General features: G+C 48.4%; 1 protein-coding gene across 2 annotated transcripts in view; it reads right to left on the bottom strand.

The window, feature by feature from the left end:
- The window catches only part of Wwox (WW domain containing oxidoreductase), a 563,473-nt gene that overhangs the window by 199,236 nt on the left and 339,698 nt on the right, over positions 1–24,539 (bottom strand). The window lies entirely within an intron of this gene.

The following is a 24,539-nucleotide window of genomic DNA, read 5'->3' as shown; positions in this document are numbered from 1 at the left end:
GGGACTCTCTGGGATCCCCAGAAAAACTGGAGTTCAGGAGAGGCACATTGTCCCTCTCCTCTTTGAGAAGACCCACTCTCTCCCTTGAGAGTGTCCCCTTTCCCTTTTCCTGATTGGGTCAATAAACTTACCCCTATTGCTCTGAGTGACATATCTGAAATCTTTCTGACTTGATCCCAAGAATCAGGGTTTGAAGAGGGGGTCTTCACAGTGCCTCAGTTTCTTGGAATACCCCAGCTCCATGACAGGTAAAGAAACATGAGCTCCTAAAAGTTTTTGGCTCTCAAAGTCTATTTTTAAGTATTCTTTCAACAGGAGAAAAAGCCATTATGTGTGTGCGTCCACGTGGCATGTGCTTGCCTGCAGGTGTGTGGATGCTAAATACAGAGCATCTCTGGACTTTCTCTGCCACATCCGCGTTGGTTCTGTTCAATGCTGGGCTTTCACGCTTCTCAGTTGTGTTCCTGAACCACCCCACACGGCCCTGGAACCGTAATTGCTTCAATGATATTCACAGCATTAAAAAGAAATAAATAAATAAAATAAAAAGGAAAGTTGCAGAAGGGGCAGTACTTATCCCACACCCAGAAAAATCGACTGAAAGGAGAGTATTGTCAGAGTGTTTTGCAAATGACATTTTCAGCAATATAAATTATGATTTATTTCCCCATGTAATCATCTTGATTGCAGACACCCTTTTTGGAGGAATGGCACCGCTCTTGGCTAGCTTTTTAAAGCTTCACAAGACAACTTTCAAACCTGATTAGTATGTATGATGGGAAATCAGATACATTATATTTAGCTTGAAGTGCAGAGTGCTGTGGGTGCAAAGAAAGAAAGACAGGGGAGGAAGAAGGAAGGAAGGAAGGAAGGAAGGAAGGAAGGAAGGAAGGAAGGAAGGAAGGAAGGAAGGAAAGAAAAAAAAAACCAGAAGAACATCTGTAATCCGCTTCCAAGGGAGCTGGCCCCACAGGCAGGGGGAGCGGAGCTACCTGGTTTGCCCAAGTTCTTCATGTACTTAACAAACGTGCCTCCCCCCCTCATCCTGGGGCTCCCAAGTCCCTAAGCTACAGGCGGGGAGGACTCTGTATCCAGGACAGGCTCTGGCTCTTCTGTCAGGACACAGAGGAGCTCAGTGGGCATCAGCGTGGGCTTCTCTGAGCCAAAGATCATGACGCTGGCTAATAGACTTTCACTCCCTTAAGGTGGGGCTACGGGATCCTCAGTGGGCCAAGGTGGCCTAGAGGGAATACAGAGATGAACCAGGCGTGAAAATCAGGCAAGGGGCCATGCACGGTGCCAGATCTCCATATGGTGTGCATGTGTGACAGGTCCTGCAGGATCAGCCTGGGGGTCAGGGACAAGCAGGACAACCAGGGTGAACATTTAAGCTTCGGCTCCAGCAAGGGCAGGTGGACACTCACAAGAAACTGTGAGAGGTGCCTTCCTTGACTCCCCTGCCCGGCTGGCTCAGTGTCATGTGCAGCACCTGCATTCCCTGGGCAGGACAGCCACAGGTAAGAATGAAAGTACAAGTTCACGGGCTGGTGCAACATGGGGGGCATCCAGAGTCGAATGCAGAATGTACATGGGTTTTTTGAGAGAAAGGGACATTTCAGTGGAATTTCACATGTGGCCTAGGAGCCAGACTCCCAAGCCTCTCCTGACTCTTGTCCCTTGCCAGCACTCCCTCATGGAAAAGCTTGAGAAGTCTGCCACATTCAGAAGGCCGGGCCCAAACCCAGGGCTTAGCATTCAGTTTGCTTTGATAATTGTCTCTAAGAAAAGGACAATGGAAGGGATGTTTGTTGAGTGCCCACTGTATACCTGAACAGGGAGAACAAGTGAATGTCCATTTATAACTGCTTAATGATTACCGCAGTCCTGAATATTCGTCCATTCCAGACTGGGACACCGAGGCCCAGAGAAGATGATGCATGGAACCAGGTCACGCAACGCTTGGACCTTTCTCAGCCCAGCTCTCTCTGCAGGTAACAGAGGATGGTGAGTCCTCTAGTGCCCTCCCCCGCCCACTCTGCCTCTTCAAAAAAAATCCCTGTGCTTGGCTCACAACCGAAGGTCTGCCCAGGATTGGCTCTCTGATGGCATCCCAGTGTCCTACCCAGGCATCCTTTCTTTTTTTGAGATCTCCCCAAGGTACAAGTACATCCTTCCTTTTATACTAAACGTTCTATCTCTGAAAATATCTAGGCTTTATTTTCTGGTATTAAAACTGTGGCTTTGGTAGTTAGAATTCTAAGTTGGCTCCGAGGCTCCCAGCCCAGGGCAATACATAGCTACTCTGCTATTCAACCGTGTATGCACCTTTGTTAGGGATTTTTCAGATGTTAATTAAGCCTCCAAATCTGTTGCCCTTAAGATAAGGAGATGGTTCTGATCACAGGAGCTCTTAAATCTGATGACAAAGTCAAGGGAAGTCAGATTTCATACACAAGGGGGAACAAGGCACCAAAGGGAATCCATGCATGGAGAGGGGGTTGCTCCCTTTAGAGAGGCAGGGGGCCACTTGTAAAGGACTGTGGGTGGCCTCAAGGAGCTGGGAGCAGCTACCATCTGACAGCCAGCAGGAACCAGGCCCCAGTGTTAAAACTGGGATTGGCAGTGGATTCTACTCCAGGCCCTGTAGGAGAAAGGCAGCCCCAGCCTATACTGTGATTTTTGTCCTTTTGAGACCCTGAACAGGGAACTCAGGCACTGTGCTGGCCCCTCTGACCTACAGAACTGGAGCTAACAGCTGGGCATTGCTTGTTACACAGCCAATAAAACACACCACAACAGCATGCAACCACCCTGTCTCTGAAACAACTTCCCTTCTACCTGTCTCTTTGGCTTCCATAATCACTGAGCCTTCGAAATACAAAATTCTTAAACCTAGGAACTCAATCACCATAGCTACGTTCATTTTTTTAATTATTAAAAGATTGCTACCAAAATAGTATTGATCACTATGATTATTTATGATGGTCATGACATTCTAGCCAGTGAGAGCTGAAATGACTCTTCTCTGCCATGTCTTATACGAAGACAACAAAGTCTTCAGATACAAACAGAACTTGGTATTTATGCTACAAAAGGTATCTGTTTTGAGGCACTCATCTGTTCTAAGCTACTAGGTTGCAAAAGGCTCCATCATGGGTATTTTCTGTAGAGAACACCATCTGATATAAACTCCCCAGATGTGCAGAGACTTGGGGGGAGGATGCCTTTGAAAATTTCCTCTTACAAACAAAACTATACAAAACAAAACAAAAAAAAAGGATGACAGCTTTTCAATGTCACTAATTTCTCTGAAGCAATATTACAGCAAACTCCTGAGACCTTGGCTATTTCAGATAAAACAGCAAAATGCAGATTCAGGAGGAAGCTAGGAGTGGGCTGTCTACAACAGACTGTGCGCCAACTCGTGAATGGAGGTAAAGACAAAATAAAGGGAGGGGAGAGGGAGGAACTTGTGGTTTTGTGCCTGTTCACTTGGGGTCTGTAAGATAAATGGGCTGAGCATTTTCCTGTCCATTTCTGTTCCACATTCACACGATTAAAGTCATTAGTTAGAACATTCTACCAAGAAGCTTGCAAGGCGGGGGCTCCCTTAAGGAAGAAGATTAAAAAGAAGAAAAAGAGAAGAAAATCCACATAAAATACATACAAAAATATACAAACACACCAAAAGTGAGGCGGGTGGCTGTTTGCTAATAGTCCTGCTTCAAACTCATATGCTGCTCTCAGTGCCAATTTTAATCCTGACCCGTTTCAATCAGAGACAGTATCTCAGGGTTGGGAGGAAGCAGGGGGAATGGGCGTGGTCATCGTCCTAACTCCAGGGGCTGGGTGATGTCCCCTCCCTCCTCACACTCTGATGCCACCTACCTGCTCCTCAGTGTGCCATCAAGGCACATCTGCCTCAGCATCCTCCCAGCTCCAGCTCCACGCTCTCGCTAACCTGGACCGTATTCAGAGTCTGCCGGCTGCCAGTCCTGCCCCATGCAGACCTATAGTCCACTGAAACCAGAGGGCTCCTAAAACATGTGCTTGGTCCGCTTATGAAGTATCAGAGGCCACAAGATCCATTAGTCAGAGCCTCTCGTTCCCATGAAGAGAGGATGGAGAATCTGGCTGGCACTTCTGGGGCACCTGGGGACTTCCTGTCTCTAGTCTCCCTTTTTGCCATTACCGTCCCTCTCCCACAGACTGAGCTGGGCATCCTTCACACAGGGGACAGTCCTTGGATTGACACTCCGAATGTGACCATGAGCAGAAAGTCCTTGTTGTCAGGGGGTGGCGGTGTGGAATGGCCAGTGGGGACAACAGAGAATGGGTGCTGCCCATCTCTGACATCAGGCTGCAAAGAAGGGGCTTTGGCTCAGGTGAGTCTTCTGAAAAACCAGGTTGGTGCAGGAGCAGTCCAGGCAGAGAGACATGTGCATACAAAGGCCTGACCTTGTGAATTAGGTGATTGCCTCAGTGGTCAGGCGGAGCCTTTGATGAATGGAGTGGGACAGAGGGCCTTTGGAAAACCAGAGAGCTCCTTGTGTCCAGCTCAGGAGAGGCCGCCACCACCAGTTGGTACCAAGTGGAATTGCAGGCAAATTACACCAAGTCGGCTTTTGCATGTAAAGCAGAAAATCCCAGTTTTTGATTGAAGTCTCCCAATTTTTAAAGTATAGACAACTTATTCATTAAAAAAAAATAGTAAACCAAACAAAAGAACTCTGCAAGCCACTGATTTGCACTCTTAGAATAAGAGGTGGCACAGAGATGGAGCCCCAGGCAGGATAACTGTCTTGCTTCTCATCTCGGGATCAAAGGGAAGAGCCATGAAAAGAGAGCGGTTGGCAGGGCAGTGGAGGCAGCCAGGGGCCCAGCTGCTGCTTCCAAAGGCTTAAAGGGGGCCAGACCTACAGGATCACACCCCATGTCCACTGGCTCATTATTTCAGCAAATAGTCATGGAGGGCCCTCTAGGTGCTGGGCACCATTCCAAATCCCTGCCCTAGAGGAATGAACCAACAGACAGCCTTCAGTGGTTTGGGCCAAGGGTCCTAAAGACAGGCACTCACTTTCTTTGCCTTTGAGATTTATGTAGGACAAAGGACCTGACCCGGAAGTGAAAGAGGCCTCAGTACCCTGGGATTCTGATGTTCCATGGCCCAAGAGCACAGCGTTTGCCTTTCTTGTTTTGGGCTCCATTGCCCATCACCTTTAACAGAGCCACACAGAGCTGGAGCTCAACGAATAGCTGCTGCTGAGGGCCTTGATAATAAAGGAACAAGAAATCTTGCCAGGATCCATGAGGGAAAAAAAAATCACTAAAGTTAGAACTGGCTTTTTAATACTTTAAAACCATTTTTTTTCTTTTGATTCCACATGTCTGTGTGAAGGTAGATTCTTAGAACAGGGTCTCGAGGTCAAAGAACGCAACTAATAATCCTCCTCTCGGTCAACAAGATTGGGTATTCAGAGACAGAATTTAACCCCCCACATGAAAAAACAAAAAAAACAGCCGGAGGGGGACGTGTGGCCTTCCAGCACCCCTTCCACACCCCACTCTGCTGCTTACCCGAGCCCATTCCCTTCTCTTTGTTTAGTGACAATGCTCTGCAAAGTGTGTTGGCCAATGTCAGGGGAACGAAAGAAAACGAGGTATCATGCAAAAGAACACACAGGTGCCGTGGGTTAGACCCTGTCCCACACACAGACCGTAGCTCTGGGGGCATGGAGGCATCCTTCACCAGCCCAATCTCTGCTGTGCCAGTCACACTGATCCCAGGTGGCATTTGCAGATCTTTATAATTGTCCGCTCAGGCCAGCAGAGTTAAGACGGCACCCAAGATAAATGAATCGCCTTGGACAGGGGAACAGAGTGTTCCATCATGGAAATTCCCTGACCGTTCCTGCTGCTCTGACCCCACGAGAACCCCCATGAGAACCCTGCTCCCCACAAGCCTCAGCCGGTGATAAAATGCCCCTTCGCCTCCCTGAACCAGTGCCTGCCATTCTGCCAGATGCTGCTGCCTCCATCTCTCCTGGTTGGATTTCTCCTCCTTTCTTATTTTTAAAAGGGGGAGGTAAAGTTCCTTGTTTATTTCCAAACTCCCTTGCATCTGATGTGCGATATGCTGGCATTTGCTGTTAAAGCAGAAAATTATAAGGAGGGCCTAATTGACCCTCTTGTGTCTTTGAAAAAGCCTGTCTGAGGTCTCTAATTGACCCTCTAGGTACCTATGGAACAATGAATGAATCTTCAGGAAATAATGGAGGGCGATGATTAATAGCCCGGCCCTGCCTGGACCTCTGTCTTTCGCAGTTCCTCCTCCTGTACTTTTCTTCCTTCCCATCACGACACTCAATTCCCTGGATCTCATAAGCCCAATTTATTATTATCACTGAATAATAAATACCCTGCAGTAGACACTTTAAAAAATCAGAGACATCCCGATTCTGCAGAAATGGCGACATTGGTGGAAGCCTGGGTTCTTGCTCTTCTCCTTGGTGCTTCTTACCAGAGGCCTCCTCTGACATCTGTGGGCATAGTCCAACAAGGAGGCCTCTCCCAGTTCCTAGGAAAAGCACTCCAAAGGTGGACTGAGATCACTCAGAATTCTGATTCGGACCTGTGAATAAATATTGCCCTTTTTGCTTTGGTCAGATAAAGAATGAGAGCCTCAGGGGCAACAGGATAAGAACACAGGTGGTAAAGAGAAGGGCCACTCCTTGAGGAAGTGTGCAGCAGACCCTCACAGGAGAATTCAGGGAGTATGCGCAGGAGCCCAGAGATGTGGACAATGCCACTGTCCCCATCACTCAGGTGAATTAACTGAGATGCAAAGAGAAGAAGGAATTTTCCCTAAGTCACAAGATGCAAGATCCGAATGCAGGACACTAAGAATCAAAGTTAGAGCTCCAGATAGGAGTGGAGAAGAGATTCCCTGTCCTTGCTTTTAGTTTAGCTCCTTTCCTCAGTCAGCATGAGAGAGAGCACTTAATTCAAGAAATGTGCGTTCTCCAACAAGGACTATATAAAACTAGAGGGAAACTTTTTTTTTTTTTTAAACAAATTCATACCACTAACCCTATAAGTAATTTCAGAGTATTTAAAGTGAAGGGGACCAAAGCAAGCAAGAAGGAGCTGTCCTTTGTAACTCTGCCTGGCTCCCGGGACAACCCCGCTTTCTTGGGGACCTCCCAGGGCAAGGCAGCCACAGGCTGTCTGCCAGGCCCTGCTGGCTTTTCTGGGCCCCTTTTCTTCGTAGTCAGAGCTTTGTGGGAGAGCAGGCTGCCTAGGCAGCCAAACACGTGCTTGGGTAAGACTGACAGCTTCTGTGGGGTCTGGGTCGTCTCCAGCACCAGGTCCCAACCCAGCCATCAGAAAGCACTGGGTCATCATTCAGAGCCAGAGACTGTGGGCAGACAGAGGGCTCTTGGAAGCCAAGAGCCCCAGAGTGACTCAGAACTACAGGAGGGGGGAAATGCACGAACGAATCTCTGCATGCCCAAAGGAGGACTGCTCCATGGGCACTGTCGACGCCACCATTTTGAAAGCCAAAGGAGATCGTCTAGGCCAAGCTTTGTCCAAAGACGTGTGTGTATGTGAGTGTGCACACATAAGTCTATGTTCGTGTGTACATCACATACATGTACCTGTTGTATCTTGACCTGTGTCTGTCTCTACAAATGCACCTATCACTCTGCCAGTCATCAGCCAGAGCTGCTTCCAGACCCTGGGTTTACTATAGGAACTTGCAGGGTTTATAGCAGCCACAGTGAAAACCCCAAGATGGCTCCCTCCATCAGGCCCGAATGCAGCAGGCCACCAAGTCCTCTCCTCCACATGGCTACGCTGCCCAATGGCCGCTGTGACCACTGGACAGCTACCAGGTTGGCATGTGGGCCCCGAGTGCTTTCCTCATCACTGCCCCCACACATCTGCCTAGGGCACCACTCTGTCCAGGGTCAAGTGGAGTCCTGCCTATAGGCCACACATGTGTACAGATTAGGGCACCACACCTCCCAGAGGACTGCCCAGGGACACTGCCACCTCTGCCTTCTCCACTAGGTCTGTGCCAGTTCCTGGAGCTTAGCCACGAGCGTGGTTCTCTGAGGCAAGCCACCATCCTGAGCCCACATGCCAACCAGCTCTGTCACTGGGTCCTCACGCTCCAGGCCACTGTCCATCTGCCCTAATCACCCCAGGGCCATGTACCGGAAACCATACGCAAGCCCTGTGCCCCAGAGCCAGTGAATGACCCAAACTAGCCAATCCTGAGCCTGCCTGCTTGGCCCCTTCCTCCCCATGAAAACACCATAAAAGCATCATCCTTGCTCTCTCCCTCTGCCTCATCCCTCCCAGGCACTTCCCCTTGTGGCTCCCTGTGGTGTGACAAAGCCCTTCGACCTATGAGCAGGGCAAACCATCTTTCCAATGGCAGTCATTTCCTGGACTGGGGCCTTAGCACACTAAACAGTAAGAGCGGCAACGATAGGAAGAGAAGGAGGAGACGAGAAAGGTAGGCAAGAAGGACGACCTACTCAAACCTGCTTTGTCTTTGGGAGAGAAACAACTAACAGAGACGCAGAAGTGCGTTTCCACCCAGGCTGGGGACATGCACATCCAAGACACGTGGGAAGCTTCCAATGGGAAAACCTGACCGCCATCCAAAACCCCATGTTCAGGGGGCTCCCTGGGCCTCCCTGATTGTCGCTTCCTGACTAAGGAAACCAGCAGAGAAGCTAATTTCCTCACATAACTGACAGACACCATCCAACGTGGAGCTGCGTTACAAAACTGTGTCATGCCATAAATAGAATCCTACTGCCCCTTTTAAATAACCGTGTGTGATTTTATTCATTAAGATTCAGATGCTCCGGAAGGTGCAGATGCATCTTCTTCCCCTCCTGGATCCCAAATAACACACCCACATGGGAGCAGATGGCTTTGTGTAAATCAGATGACAGAATGGGGGCTGGGGGAGATGGCTTTATCAGAACAGTATTGCCAGAATAATATGAGGGGGTGGGGGCAGAAGGTTAGGCAAGTTCAGCTTTAACTGACATGTGGACTTTGGGTCCCATGTAAAGAGTGACTGGTGTTTGGGAACACCAAGTGACCACTCTGTCATCCTCCTTCCAGAGGGAGCCCAGGTAATGTGTAAGGAAGTGAGTGGATTAGCAGGCCAGGAAGGCGGGGCCTCTCACTAAGGCCAGTCCCCCATCAAGGCCTCAAAATCTCCGTTGTTGCCTTCATGTGTGGAAGGGGTGTGCCGCCGATTAGAAACTGCACCCGCTTACCCTGGCAAGGGAGAGTGAGATTGGTTTCTGTCCATTTTGATCTTGAGTGTATAAGGGACAGGAGTCGTGCTGGTAGTGTCCTTGGGCAGAGGAACAACACAGCTGACGGGGAAGGCAGTGCCCGCTCGGTCAGTGCTGCTTCCCAGGAGGCTGAGTGCCAAGTGCATGCCAGCCTGTGGGTGCCATCTAAACAGTGGTGGGGCCAATGGCCAGCCTCGGGCGTACAGTGTCCACCACCCAAAGCAGAGGCACAAAGAACAAGCAGCAGCCAGACCTGCTTGTCAAGGTCTAGGGTATGCCCTGCCTTCCAAGAGTGACAGGAGCAGGCCTGCCCAGCCTCCCTAGAACATTACAGCACTTGCATTAAGAGATGCTCCATCTCCAAGATGAAAGAAAGACATTCTCCTGCTTCCTTATTATTCTGGGTCAATTTTAGAATTAAAAACTTACATATATAAAGATAAATATGAGTTCAAATGACCACTAGCCATTCAGAGAGTGATACGCAAAAGTTTAGAAGATGGACATCCACATAACACACAAAAGTCTCTCAATCTTTGGGAGAATTTTGCTTTCCTTAGGATTTTTCCCAAAATCAAAAGTTCGATTCTATAATATCTGTTTCGTGAGACATACTGGCTGTCACTCAGACCCCTCTCGGGCATAGACTCCCCAGCAAATCCTAAGCCCCTGGCCACAGACAAGGCACATCAGTTCTCTTCACATTTTCTTTTCTCCTTATCCTAAAAAGAAAAAAAAAAATGAGGCCAAAGCCAAACTCTGTATTCCAAATCTTCATTCCAAACTCTTGACTCATCCCCAAGCTGTCTCCTGTGGAAGTTCCTTGCCACCTCTCCTGCCTTTAGTTGCCCCCCAACACGGCTGCCCTCCCAGCACCACCAACAGGGCAGGATATGGGACTAGAAGTGTCAGGTTTAATCGGAAATCCCAAAGCCAGGGCTTTGAGTTGTGGCAGGAAAAAATGAGAATTCAAAGGATGAGCATTCACCCATGGTTCTCAAACCATGGAATCAAACAAGAAAACAGCTTTTGAAATTAAGTGTCCCATATAACACACACTTTAGACCAGGGGCTAGCAAGCTACAACCCACAGGAAAAATCCAACCCCATGTCTGTTTTTTATAAATAAAGTTTTATTGTCACATAATCAGGCCCAGTCATTTACAGGTCACCTATGATTCTTTCACTATATTTCGAAGTTTAATAGTTAGAATGGACATCAAGGGACCACAAAGCCAAACTTATTTACCATTTGGCCCTTTATGAAGTTTGTGGACCCTATCTTAAGCTGAAAATTAATTTCTATAACTCTCAAATACTTACATCTGCTTTGTCACTCCCGGACAATAAATGGAATGACCGAATAAGAACATTTTAATGAGAATGTTTATGAATTATTAATTTGGGTTTAGAGAAGAAGACAAAGTCAGAGAATTTTCAAAAGACTCACAACCTCTATGTTTGAAATAAAGATTAGATCTATACCAGATAACTCGACTCAACCACAAGCATTTATTGAATATGTACCAAGGGTTTTGGACAAAGCCTTTTCTTTCACAGTGGAGAGAAAAACCATTTCAGACCTTCCTTCTTCCTCCCTCCCTCTCTCCCATTCTCCTTTGCCCTTTCTTCTCTGCCCTCCTTCTCCTTCTTTTAATCCACTATTTTCTTGTTTATTTTGCCTGGACCAATAAAAGTCTTGGAAGCATCTCCCCCTCTGATATGTGTGCCTCGCCACATCCATCTATCACACAATTCCTGTTACAGGCGCTCTGGATAACTCGGATCATCTCAGAAGTCCATTTTACCCCGAGGCTTGATATCTAAACTGCAGGATTAAGCCATTTGGAACACACTTGATTCCTATAACATGTAGTGATTTTGCTAATGTTGTTCAGTTTTATTTCCTTGCTTAGAATGATTTCCATTAGCTGGCCTGCAGATTAGCAACCTAATCTCCTAACGAGAGCTCTTCGATCAAACGGTCTAGAGTGGCCACATGTCTTGCTGCTGCCAAGTGACTGATTTAAGAGATGGACAAAAACTAGACACACACAAGTCCAGATAGTGTGATTAATGGTCGATCCAACTTTCTCTGAACTGCGTATCATGACTTAATGGGAAACCCTGAAGAGATTAAAGGGGGAATCACATTACCATGAATAATATAAAAAAAAAAGTGATATTCTGTCTAAAAAGCTTTTGAGTGCAAGTGACTCGAACAAATATATTAACAGAGCTTACAGCAGATTCAATCAGGTTGAACGTTCCCCAGAATTTATTTTGAAATAAGCTTTACATATCCAAGATGTGAAGAATGAATCTATTCGAGACTGGCAGGAAAGCTATTAACATGCAGATTTTAATTCTGCCTTCGATTCTGCAGAGGCCCCATTGTCCCGCACTGAGCCCTGGCAACCTTTCCCAACTGCAGATGTAGAGCGCCTCTATCAAGGATTCCACCATTACGCTCTAGCGGGCTGAGATTTATTTTCCTCACTTTATTCTAACTTCTAAGAAATCAGTTCAAATGCATATGATCAAGGCTCCGATAAAACTGATCATGTTGAAAAGCATGAATCCCGTCTCACCAGCCCCTCCATCCGCTGGGAGTGCCAGTTCACGGGGGCATTTAGGGGGCAAAAATTGGCAGCTAAGCCAGAAGCTGGCTTTATGGAAACTAGGTGCACATTAACTCACAATTAAGCCACAGTGCTAATGAGGTCACAGAGTACGACCAGGTAACGGGCTGCAGCCGAAAGGCAAATATTGAAATGAAGGCGTTTATTTTCAAACCAACAACCCTGAACGGAACCATTCCAATAAGTCCCATTAGCATTCTAGTTATCAGGCAGAATAATTCCATCTCTAAAATTAAATAAATTGGAACGACCTGGAATCGTTTCCGTGGCAAGCGGACAGAACAACGCTGCGTGAAAGGCAGGCTCGTTTAGATCAGCGGCCTGTCAGGTCCTCCAGAGCTGGTGCTGCAGTGGATGGAAGGAAGGTTAAAAGCGGATTCACCCAACAGGCACCAACGTGCTCATAAGGAGAGTGCAAGGCAGTTTTCTTAAAAATAAACTCTACTTTAAATTTTTTCCTTTTTTTTTTTTTTCAGTACTGGGAATTGAACTCAGGGGTGCTTAGCCACTGAGCCACAACCCCAGTCCTTTTTCACATTTTATTTAGAGACAGGCTCTCACTGAGCTGCAAGTGCCTCACTAAGTTGCTAAGCCTGGCTTTGAACTCGCGATCCTCCTATCTCAGCCTTCCAATTCCCTGGAATTACAGGCATGCACCATCACGCCCGCCGGCTCTACTTTAATTTTTCTTTTCCTTTAAATTCAAAATGCTTTTGGGCTGAATTCATCCTACATCAAAATGCTATTACTTAGAAATTTGGATTCTGTCCTCAGTGGTCCATATTTTATTTTCTGAGAAATCTGCATTATTTAACAATTAACATTGATAAAACACATGACAGGTGGGTGGAATAGATGAGTCCCCAGGGCAGTTGCTGGGTTTCTGAAGAGTCCACAGGGGAGTCAAGGTTCAAATCATGCCTATGGCTCAGTGTGCCTTGGTCTAAAGATTTGGGCCACCACCCAAATTCCTCTGCTTACATCTAGTCACGAATGTGATGGCTTAAGAAAGCGGTAGGGCTTTGGGACAAGAGTGGGCCATGTGGGTAGGGACCTCATGAACAGGATTAAGGTCCTCATAAAACAGGCCCAGAGAGAAATTTCTCACCAGTTCCACCAAGTAGGCACGCAGTGAGAAGATGGGCACTATATCTACGAGGAAGTGGCCTTCACCAGACTCTGGCTCTGCTGCCACCTTGATCTTGGACTTCTAGCCTATGAGAAATGAGTTTCTTTGGTTTATAAGCTATCCTGTTTATGGCGTTTTGTTATAGCAGCAGAAATAGGATAAGACGCAGACTTTCTGGATCATCTAATGAAAGAGAAGCAGAAGCTCCTGAGGCTAGTGCAGGCTACACAGCAGCCCTACAGTGCTGGCCATTATGCCTTGCAGGACCACGCACCCTAAGCTCATTTGAACCTGTGTTTGGTCACATGCTTTGTCACATATGAGCTGTGTGAACTTAGACAGGCACCTAACCTCTTTGTCTCTCACTGTATTCACCTGCAAAATGGGGACACCCATCGCCCTTCCATTAGCAGGACTGCTACACAAAACTGAACCTGTTGATATGATTTTAAAGAGACCCCACAGCGTCTCCAGAGTAAGGACTCTCTGGGGGTGAGCCTCACCTTGTCCCCAGGTGCTGGAGCTGGCAGACTTTCCAAAAGGTCTAGCAGTTCTTTGTGACTACCGCTACACCCAACTGCACAGGCTTTTCCAGATAACACAGGTCAGTAAGGCATGTCTTTAGATCGAGGTTTCTCAAAGAGTGGTCTTTGGACAATCCGTGCCAGAAAACCAGATGTGCTGGTTAAAGACACAGCTCCTGGACCAGCCTGACATATTTAAAAAAAAGGTAGTTCCTAGTTGAGTTTCAGGGCTCTAGAAGTTCTGAGAATTACTTATTTCAACAAACAAGAGATGAACAAAGGAATCCCAAACCACTTTCTTGGGCACATCAGTTGCAACAGCACCCATTAAATACCACTGCAGAGGGACACGCTCTAGACCAGTGTTCTCCTGGACAGTCTCTTGCCTCCATTTCCCTGCATGCTTGCTGCAGGCCCCCTGTCAGCTCTGGTACTGGCTGCCCACAGGACCACACCTCAGAGTCCCTGTCACACTACCCACTCCCCAGCCCTGCTGCGGAGCCCTTCCTGCTCCTGCTTCGTGCCCAAGTCCAACCCCAGGTTCCTCACACAAGCCTTCCCGACCCCATAAGCAGGTTCAGAGTCACCTGTTGAAGCTGCCTTAGCACCTCACCTTCTTTGTCCTTGCTTCAGCTATTTGTGATTAACTGACAATGTGCTAGTTTGGTTGAGGACATCTTGTCTCTTCCATGAAAACTGACAGAGGGCCGGGACCACTTCTTCCCCATCCACCATGACATTCTTCACGTCCAACGTGGAGTGCGTTACAGACTGAACTCTGTTCCCACGAAATTCATATCTTGAAGCCCCAACCTTTGGTGTGACTGGCTCAGAGCGGGGCCTCCCGGGGGTAATTAGGATTACGTGAGGACAGAAGGGTAGGGCTCTCATCCAACCAGGCTGGTATCCTCATGAGAAGAGCAAGAGATGCAGGATGTATACCCTAAGACAAAGGGATGAATGACCATGTGAAGTCATGGGACAATGGTGACCACCTGCAGGCCAAGGAGAGAGGGCTCAAGAGACACCAGCCCTGCTAGCAAGTTCATCTCCTAGTTCCAAATCTGCATTTTGAGAGAATGCACTTCTGCTGCTGCAGCCCCCATCAGTGTGGCACTGTGTTCTGGTGGCACCAGGGGACTCACACAGTGCCTATTCCAGCATGGAGACTCAGCAGCCACAGATGGCCAATCACCCTGTACCTGGGCAGCACCATGCTCTCTCTACTCACGCTATATCTGGGGAACATTCCAGGAACAGGAGGCCATGTTGGTGAGACAGGTAACTCCTTCTTCAGAGTCAAGGTTGGAATCAACACAACACCCTTGACCTTCGACCTGGGCCCTCGTTAATCCAAACAAAACCCCCATGACCTCTGACCCTTCTGTGCCCACTGGCCGCCATGGCACCCTGGACTATCCTAGAATGCTCAGATGCCACGTTCTCAGCAATCGAACCGCCCCAGCAATTCACGGGTATCCACTTAGAAATCGAAACCTTAACCTGAGCAAGAAAATGCAAATTTGAATTTGACTGTTTTATTCTGGAAATCCCCTCTTCTTTAATGATCCTCCTGTTAACCCACCGTACACGACGGTGAGTTAGAAAGTGCTTGTGCATTTGAAGCCGTGGCCCTGCCACTTGGCAGCTGTGTGACTACAGCAGTCCCTCAACCCAGTCAGCCACAGTCTCCTCATTGGCAAATGAGGACACACCTACTTAATAAGACAAAGAAAAGCTCAGGAGGCTACTGGAATCCCAGGGGAGGGCTGTGAGAGGCCAGAGGAAGCGCTCTTGATAAACCCTAGCTGTGACTGTCTTGGATTTTATTATTAATAGTTAATGCAGCGTTAGCCTGGACTGAAAGATGACTTCTGTTTGACAATTACAATCAGAGAATATGACTATCAGTTCTTTATTTCCTTACCAAAATATTTGCTCTCAAAACTCAATTTTTTATTCATTGAAAATTAAGAGCTTGTGCTACCCCTTGGCCAAAAGACAGGAGTAAATTAACTTGCAGGTATTCTGAAAGTAGAAGACAAGGGTTTCTGCTTGACTGAGCTCTCCTCACTGCAGTGACCTCTGGGCTCCACTACGGGGGGCTTGCAAATAGGGCTGTAAGTCTAGGTACAGCTACTCTCCCTTCACAGCATCCTAATAATCGTCTCTTCTTTGGCAAGAAATTTATGGCAGGCTGTTGGAACGTTAGTTTATTGATGATTAAAGTATCAACTGTCCTTGATACAAACAAACAGGGCTTCTGAACCATAGGCAGCAGGGCAGGGCGGCTACAGCCTGGGGCGATTTATGGGGCACTAGTTCCCATCAACGTATTGTCAGCACACCAGAGATCTGACAGGCTGCGGTTAAGAGGATGGATGTTCTTTCCACAACCCAAGAACTCCAGGTGAGGTCTCATGAGTGTAAGGTCCCTGGAGCCTCCACCACTATGGAGGATTTAACACTGGGAATGCTCTCGCGTTCAGGTTGTGGTGTTTCCAGGTCTTGTGGGGTATGCCACATTCAACTCAATGCTTAGGACGTAGTTTGGCAACTGCTGAAAAGTGTGCAGGTGAGGGTCCAGACCACTGTTTAATGTGGTGGGTGGAGGTTCCAATGACTGAGCAATGACGCCTGGGCTCTGACCCAAGTGTGCCTGTATCCACCAACTCAAAGGTTCCTCTCTGTCCCCTTCTGGGTGGGCAGAAGGAGCGTCACTGCAGTGAAGACTGGCCCACAGACACCTGGTTTCTTCTACTGACCCAAGGGGAGACTGCACTTCCCACCCTCTGCAGGGTCCTGTGACCGGGCTAGCCAATAGGCTGCGGAGAGGAAGTGACACCTGACACCTCAGACCAAAGCACTTGCTTGCTCTTGTGACTCCCTCTAGTGGTGCAGGAGGACATGAGTGCCCGAGCGTGCGCCTCAGAGACCACCTCAGAGACCAGGGACACCCCATCAGCCCACATCCCTACGTGACTGTGTGTAGAGAAGTAGTGACCCTGCCACCCCACACTGGGCGTGGAGTGTGAGTGGGACACAGGATACTTGTAGTGTGCTTAACACCACCCTTTCCCCACCCACAGTCCACACACACACACACATACGTGTACACAAACACACTTCCATATGAGGAAAGAAAAAGATGTCTGCCATTCTGCTTCCACGGTCCTCCCACCATTTCATTGTTGGTTCTGGCTACAGAAAGAGATTGGGCTCATGTCCTGGGGGATCAGACTGTGATGACGCCCAGGCCCCTCATCTGGGTTTTCACGGAGAGTCCCATCTCGATTTTCTCTGCATTAAGGAAGGAAGACAGAAAATGAAAGCACTTGGAGCGTATTACCTCTGCTTCTTATAGAAATGCCTTCACTGCGTTGTGATTCAAGGTTATGCGGTTTAGGAGGCTGAGGGAGGAAAACTATTTGAAGCGCATTTCTGCGTCTTTTACAAAATTACACTTGAGCACAATTCTGCTGGCTGGATTACCCATGGCTGCATGTGAGGTGTTGTGAAGTGGCCCCCAGCTGAACCCCGATTTTAGGGGAATCATTCCCCTCTGCCATAGGCCTCTGGCATGCCATTTTTGCTTCTTGACAATAAGAAGCAACGTAGCTTTAACTGTTAGGAAACCTAGGGCCAAATTCAAGGGCCAACTGAGAGAATAGGCTGACTTCAGATCATGGATCACATAATTTTGTAAACTGCTTTCCACATTTGAAACTGAAGATCTCGGGCTAGGGATGTGGCTCAAGTGGTAACGCGCTCGCCTGGCATACGCGGGGCGCTGGGTTCGATTCTTAGCACCACATAAAATAAAATAAAGATGTTGTGTCCACCGAAAACTGAAAAATAAATATTAAAAAACTCTCTCTCTTATCTCTCTCTCTTTAAAAAAGAAAGAAAGAAAGAGAGAGAGAGAGAAAGAAAGAAAGAAAGAAAGAAACTGAAGATCTCAATAGATGTTAAGATCTCTGACCATCCTTAAAGACCTCTGGGAAGTCTACCCACTGGTCCTCAGCTCAGCTGACGATGACCACAATAATGGTGGGAGACATAAGTCTCATAAAAATCCGCTGGATAAAGTAAGTACAAGTGTGTAGGGATCCCCAGATACCCAGAGTTCCCACAGGGACCAGCAGTCATGGTTAGAGACCCTTAGCAAGCAAGAGCACTAACGAACAATGGGCAGATGGCCTGTGATTTATGTGTCAAAAATGAATCCTCTCCTACTTCTCTCCAAATCAGAAGTTTTCACAAACGCCATCATGTCCATGAGCAGGGACAGGTGACCTGTGGGTGGAAGATGAGCTTGACCACCACGCATAACACAGGTGGGGGAGCCAAGGCCCCAGGACAGGGTGGTGGGGCTGGATGTACAATCTCCGCAGAAGATGCAGGAAAAGCACCTGGGGCCATGATCCCATTTTGACTGTGGTCCCTGCTGTGGCACAGGAGTCCTATCAGGGTCCCGCTGGGCTCTTTTACTCCACATATGCGCATATGTCACTCACTCGCTCTGACAGACACTGAGGACCAGCCAGAGGAAGCCTGCTGGGGAAAAGAGAGAAGAGATGCTGATTCCACTCCTTAGGTTGGTTTGTAACTCAAGCAAGTGTGTGCATAAGTGTGTGCACATGTGCACTTAGGAAGAGGGAAGACAGAAAGAGAAATGGGAGCTGCTTTGTATTTACATGTAAGTGTGGTGGTCTAAGTTTATTTTGGCCCTGATCCTATCTATAAAGAGTAAATTGCTCAACAGAGGTGCATTAATAGCAAGAGAAAGGAAACGGACACATTCCAGCATCAAATATAAATGCTCTGGAGCCATTGCTGGTGTTAGATCACCTAGGGCACCTCGGCCTGGAATCTACATGAGTAATCAGCAGGAACCTCTCTTTAGAGGGAAAATATGCTCTGGGGAGGGATGAACCTTTCCCTCCTGGAGAGCCACTGAGAGTGGCTTGCACTTGAGCACGTGTGCAAACCTGTTTACAAATGGAAGAGAGTTTTAGAATTTTTTTTAAATAAACTTTGTACACCCTGATATATAATGTCTTTGGACCTGAATTCCTACCTGTCAACAAGAATAAACAAAATATTTTGCACTGCGTACTTTGGACCAATGCAGAAATGCTTGCTAGAAGAAAAATGTACACTTTAAAATTCTACTCCAACCTTCCTCACGCAAAAAAAGAAAAAAATATATAGTGCTGCACATTTTCTTTCTAGAACTGCAACAACAGCTTCTGACAAGAGCCCCCCACAGAGGAGCGGAAAGCTGGGTGTGTGTGAGCTGCTTCAGCGATTCCTCTGGAAAGTCCATCGTAGAGGAGGAAGGCTCAGGAAGCACAGAGATTTTGCCTGTGCATCTAGTTGCTGCCATATACACCAGAGCTCAACTCAGCACAGATTCTCCAGTACCTACTATATGCCATGCAATTAAAAGTCTTTAGGAGAAATAAAACAATTTCAATAAAATGTAGTGAAAGACCTGTGAGAAAGGCCAAGGTGAGATATCATGGGGCAAGTCCTTAAATATTAGGCCACACAAGGATATGACTCCTACCAGGAGATGCCTCCCCCCCCACCCCGTGGTTTCCAAACTGTGTCCTTCCAAAGCACAGCTTTGCTTTCTGTCCAGAGACTGGTTCAGGTAATGGATGAAATTACAACAGAAGAAACATATAAACAAGGTAAGTTTTCAAATGCATCTCCTAGGTGCTATTCAGGATGAAATGAACAGAAACAAGCAATCCTCCAATACCAGCTGACATATTTTATACATCACCACCTCCTCCCACCCCCCACCCCCCCCCACCCCCCGCTCCACGAGTTTTCAGAAGGTAGAAGAAAGAAAATGCTCCTAAATCAGAGTTTTCAAATCAGAGGCTGGTATTAGAAATAAGATTAACCCGGTCCCTTAACAATCAAATTTATGACTAGTAAAGGGTTATGGAAAATTCTATCTCGATGTCACATGTAGGAAACAAAGTCTTCAGAGGCGCAGGATGATAAACTGCAGCCTGAGCCGCGAGCTTAGCGAGCAGAATGAGCAGTTCAAGAGTTCAGAACACGTGCGCTCGCAAGGTGCTCAGCTAAAGAGGAGGGCAGGCCGCAGACAAAGGCACGGAAAGGTCATGCTTACAGCCGCTCCATCTTCATTATGGTGGGAAGGCCCTGGCCAGAGTGCACACTCCAGGCCTCAAAGCAGGCACCGCGAGGAGGTTCAGGACTTGGGAGGAAATTGCAATACTAAACAAAGGGCAAGGTCTGGAATGCCGGCAGCCAGGCCTGCCATTGCGACCTGGGCTGCCAACACAACCCCAGCCATCCCCAATCAATGGTTGTGAACATCCCCACCTCTGCCCTTGCCCCCCCCCCCTTTTTTTTTTTTGGTGTGAGTGATAGATTAATTAAGATTATAATCTATCGTCTTCAGAAGACCAGAGAATGGACTTCACAATCAGCGACTTAATTTTCTCTCAGGTAACTGACAAACTTAAATTTGTTCTCTAAAATAAAACAATTTCTCCCATCTGTGCAGCCTGGAATTCCATGTTCGAATAAAACAGTGTTCATGATGTGCCCTATAGCTCAACCCTCATCTTTCGGTTCTCGGGGTCTGGGGGAAAGGTGAATTTCATTTTCTGATAATCAACAGGCTTCCTGGGAGATAGGCCATGAGCTGTGATGGAAAAGCAGGCCCCCTCGTGCCTCTCAAGACCTCACTGGGAAGGCCAAGGCCAATGGCTTTCCACCCTGGAAGGGCACCATGTGTGGGTGGAGGGTCCTTGGATGTGGGTCCCCTCCAAACCCAGATCCCAGCAGCTGCCAGATGCAGGCTTCTCAGCACTCACCAGCAATGCTGGCCCAGCCCTCCAGGAACTGGGGCAGCGGGGACCCCACACTAACCCTAGGACCTGGAGCAGCTGTGAGGATGACAGCGTAACCAAGCGCCCCAGTCCTGCCTGTGGGTGAGCTTTCACAGAACTGTGGCCAACTGGACTGCCTGACGCCAGAGAAAAGGTTGGTCACACGATGAGGACAAGGAGGACAAAACAACCACACGTCTCCTGGGTTGAAACTCAGGGGTCCAGCATCTACAGTCTGTAGGAAAGCCAGGTGCACCCCTTGACAGACAGGTGACTCAAGGCAGGTTAGAGCCTCCTTCGCCTCCTCTCTGCACCTGGAAAAGGCACTTCAGGCCTCTCGGTGTGCTTTATGGATCAATTCAGATGATGGGCCAAGAGAAGGGTGGATGGAATGAAAAGAGGAGGAAAGGCAGGAAACTGAAGTCTCCATTTCAAAGAACTGAGCTCTGCAGCCAGCACATACTAAGTGCTCAGTGAAGGGCTCCCAATATTGTTATTCAAAGATCTGTGATCAGACTGTGTGGACATGGAAGAGGAACGCACTGAGCGAGAGGCCCGTCGCCTGCTCTGCCTCAGCAGGTCTCCTTGTTCTTTGCTCCCCTCTGCACCCCAACGATCAGCAACAGAGACTACACCTCTGTGGGCAGTACCGTACAGTCCTGTGCTGGGTCCAGTGTGCAGGCACCGCTCTGATGCTGTGCCACAACTAACAGGGAAGACCAGGCTGGCAGTGGCCTTGGCTGCCACCTGCACTGGGACATGGGTGGGCAGCAGTGAGTGACAGCTAGAAAAAGAATCAGGTGACTTTCCCCACATGGTACCCAAGTCAGAGCAGCCTGAGGCAGGAGGTGCCGCTCAGTAGGTGCCCGCTCAGTCAGCAATGCCCATGGAGAGGACGCATGGCAGCCAGTCCTCAGATGGCCACAGGCGGACCACGGCCTCTCAGACTGGCCTGGGGTTCTGGCATACAGCAGGGAGCTTCTGCTCATGGAGTTCCTAAAGCCTTCAAAGGCTTGTGTGCTCCAGGTTTTATGTCAGGGCACATGGACCTTGAAGTCATGGATAATAAGAATAACCAGAATTTAATACACGCCTGTTGCATACAAGGCCCCGTGGTATGCACTTCACAAAAGCAAGTGCTGAACTTCTAGATGCCTGCCCATGTCGCTAACAGTCACCGGCAGTGCTGAGACCAGAGCTGCCCTGGGCGGACTGCCCTGGGCACCCAGGCGCTCTGTGCACTGAACTGCACAGAGCTCTGTGAATCGTCCCCTCTCGCCACCCTGGAACTCGAGCCCTGGAAGCCTGAGTCAGGGCTGTGTTCAAGGTCACCGCTCTGAGCAGTAGGAGTGGATTCCCTCCACCAGCCCCCGCCCCCAGTTCTGTTCTTTCCTGACCCTGCCAGCAACAAAAGCAGAGATCCTGGAATTTCTGAACAAACCTTGTGACAAAGACCCTGTGCTTATTGATCACAGGGGAGAAAAGATGGTGTCCATTTCCCTTATTCAATAACAGTCAAAGATATCAGCTGCAGTAGGCCGGCTTTTCAAAACACTTCAAAGGTCAGCCACGTCGGACAGAAACAGCATCACGCTGCAGAGGGCCTTTGAGGTGCCCTTCCCTTCCCTCCGTTTCGAGGCAGTGGCAGGGTGGGGGTGGAGTGTCGAAGGGCAGCAGGGCTGGGACATGTGGCATCCCTCGCTTGACTCCATGCAGAAGTGGGACCCTGGCTCCAGCACAGGGAGAGCGGGTAGCAGAGCTGGGGCAACTGGGGAGAAGACCAAACTCCTGGTCACCATCCACGCTGTTGGTCACCAGCACCAGGGAGGCCAGATCCAGCCTAGGTCCCCATCTCAGCGGGCTCGGACTCTGAAGCAGGAGGCAGAAGGACCAGGTGATGCGACCTTCCTGAGCAGATCTGGGTGGTCTCAATGCCCAGAAGAGAAGAAGCCAGAAGAGGGAGAGGAAGAGACCTGAACCAGCTTGAGGTTCTTCCACCTGGCAGGAGCTTGGGGCCAGGGTGTTAGTCTATAGTCTTAAATAGAAAGCACCCTGTAGGGCATCCTCCCAAGACGTGTGGTGTTGAGAAAGTCACTGAGGCCGAGTTGGGACAAGTGGCATGGAAAGGTCATCCTTACAGCAGGCAGAACCTCTGCCCGGCTGTTTACCCTGAGCTTCTTTCTAAGTCTGCCAGGATACTCCCCATGCTGCTTCTTCCTGTGGGTCTAATCATGCTAAATGTCACTTTCGATTCTTTTTTAAGTGGAAATGAGATGCAGTGGACATTTAAATCAAAATTGAGTTTCCAGGGAAATTACAGTGGTCATCTTTCACCATCAGCCTCTTGATGGTTTTCGGCTGCTTCCATGAGCCGTCAGGCTTTTAAAATACAAGTGGGGTCTACAATAAAGAACAGCTAGTGTTTACTGAGCATCTACACTTTGCACGGTACTGGGCAGGTTATTTTCTTCTGATTGGTGGATGACATCTTCACAACATTCTGAGAAAGATGGTTTTCCTGTTTTTAAAAAATATAGGAGGAGACCCAGGGACATCAAGCCTCTGGTCTGAGGTTGCACAGCTAATATATCTAGAACATCAACACCTCAGACTGAGTAGCCAGAGAGTTTTAAATTCCTTTTTAAATCAGAGATTCAATGAGTCTAATATTCGTTTTCCTAATATGACTTGATTAATTACACTGGCTTACCTCCAGTCTTCTAAGAACTCTCTTTGTATTCATTCATCTTTGGTTTTGGCAGCTACTTTTAGGGTTACCATTTCTTTACCTGGCGTTGCACTAATTTCTGTTAATGAGATGGATGTGTCTGTCTTCCTGAGGCTCGAGGAGAAGACAGAGGTGAAGGCAACTGATGATGATCAAGTGTGCTAAGAGCAAGGCTGCAGATCTAGAAGGTTCCGAGGGAACATTTGGGAGGGGTCTCTATCTTTGCCCCCATCACAGGAAAAGGCTTTGTGGAGGGAATAACATTTATGCTGAGACCTGAAGGATGAGTTGAGGCTGGGCCTGGGGGAAAAAGGTACAGAGGGACAATTTTCAAAGAGTAGAAAAATCACAGGTCTGCCTCAGGCCAGGCTATGATTTTCCCAATTACACCTCTCTTACTAGAAGTCCTTCAAACGCGCAGCCCACTTTGGAGAATCTGTTAGAAAAGGTACCAGCTGTGCTGTGGACTTGTCTAGAGGCCCAGATGTCAGAAGTGTTCGATGCAGGGATACCCCTCTGTGTGTTCCAGGTGGGGGACAAGCCCGCCTGCAGGCCAGCTCCGTGCTGCTCTGCAGCCAGCTCCCAGGCCCTGGGGCCACCTGGCCACATCATGTCACCTGCAGCTCAGAGACATATTCATTAAGCCCAAAAGCCACGGGGCTGCCAGGGACACAACTCTGTGCTTCAGCCCTCTCCAATAAGCACCAGCCTTTTGTTGGTTTGTATGTTGCAGCCCTAGGAAACTAACCCAGGGCCCGGGGTGTGCGAGGCAGGTGCTCTGCCACTGGGCCACCTCCCTGGCCCTTTTCATTTTATTTTGAGACAGGACCTCGCTAACTTGCCCTTGGTTCAGATTCATTGGGAGCTTCACTTCCTAGGACGGGGTGGTTCTTGGCTGCTTCTGAGACAAAACCCCAAAGCCCAATTCCCAGTGAGAGCAGGCTCTGGCTGAGGGCTCACTGCAACACGTAGTCATGCCACACCAGGCTCCCCGGGCCCTGGCGGGTGGAACTGTTAAGCAAACCATGCTGCGGGCTCCATGGCATGCGGCGCTAAATACCACGGACACAGTTCAAAATATGCTGCAGAAACAAAATTCGAATTGGATGCCAAACTCTATGCAAGTACAAAATATAAAAGGAAAATTAAGAATTGTGGGGAGAAAATAGGAAAGACATCCAAATATGAATGGTGGCGGATACATGTCAAGATTCAATGACTCTATAAATCTCCTCTGAAGGGAACCATCCCTCACTCAGAGACCTCGCTGCTCCCCTGAGCCTCCAGAGCAGGGAGGTTTTGTCACTCCACA

This window comes from Marmota monax, unplaced genomic scaffold, assembly GCF_021218885.2.
Source record: "Marmota monax isolate L192 unplaced genomic scaffold, Marmota_monax_Labrador192_F-V1.1 WCK01_AAM20220418_F8-fsc00024, whole genome shotgun sequence".
Lineage (NCBI taxonomy): Eukaryota > Metazoa > Chordata > Mammalia > Rodentia > Sciuridae > Marmota > Marmota monax.
Note: the sequence above shows the minus strand (reverse complement) of the source record. Positions and strands in the feature narration are given on the sequence as shown.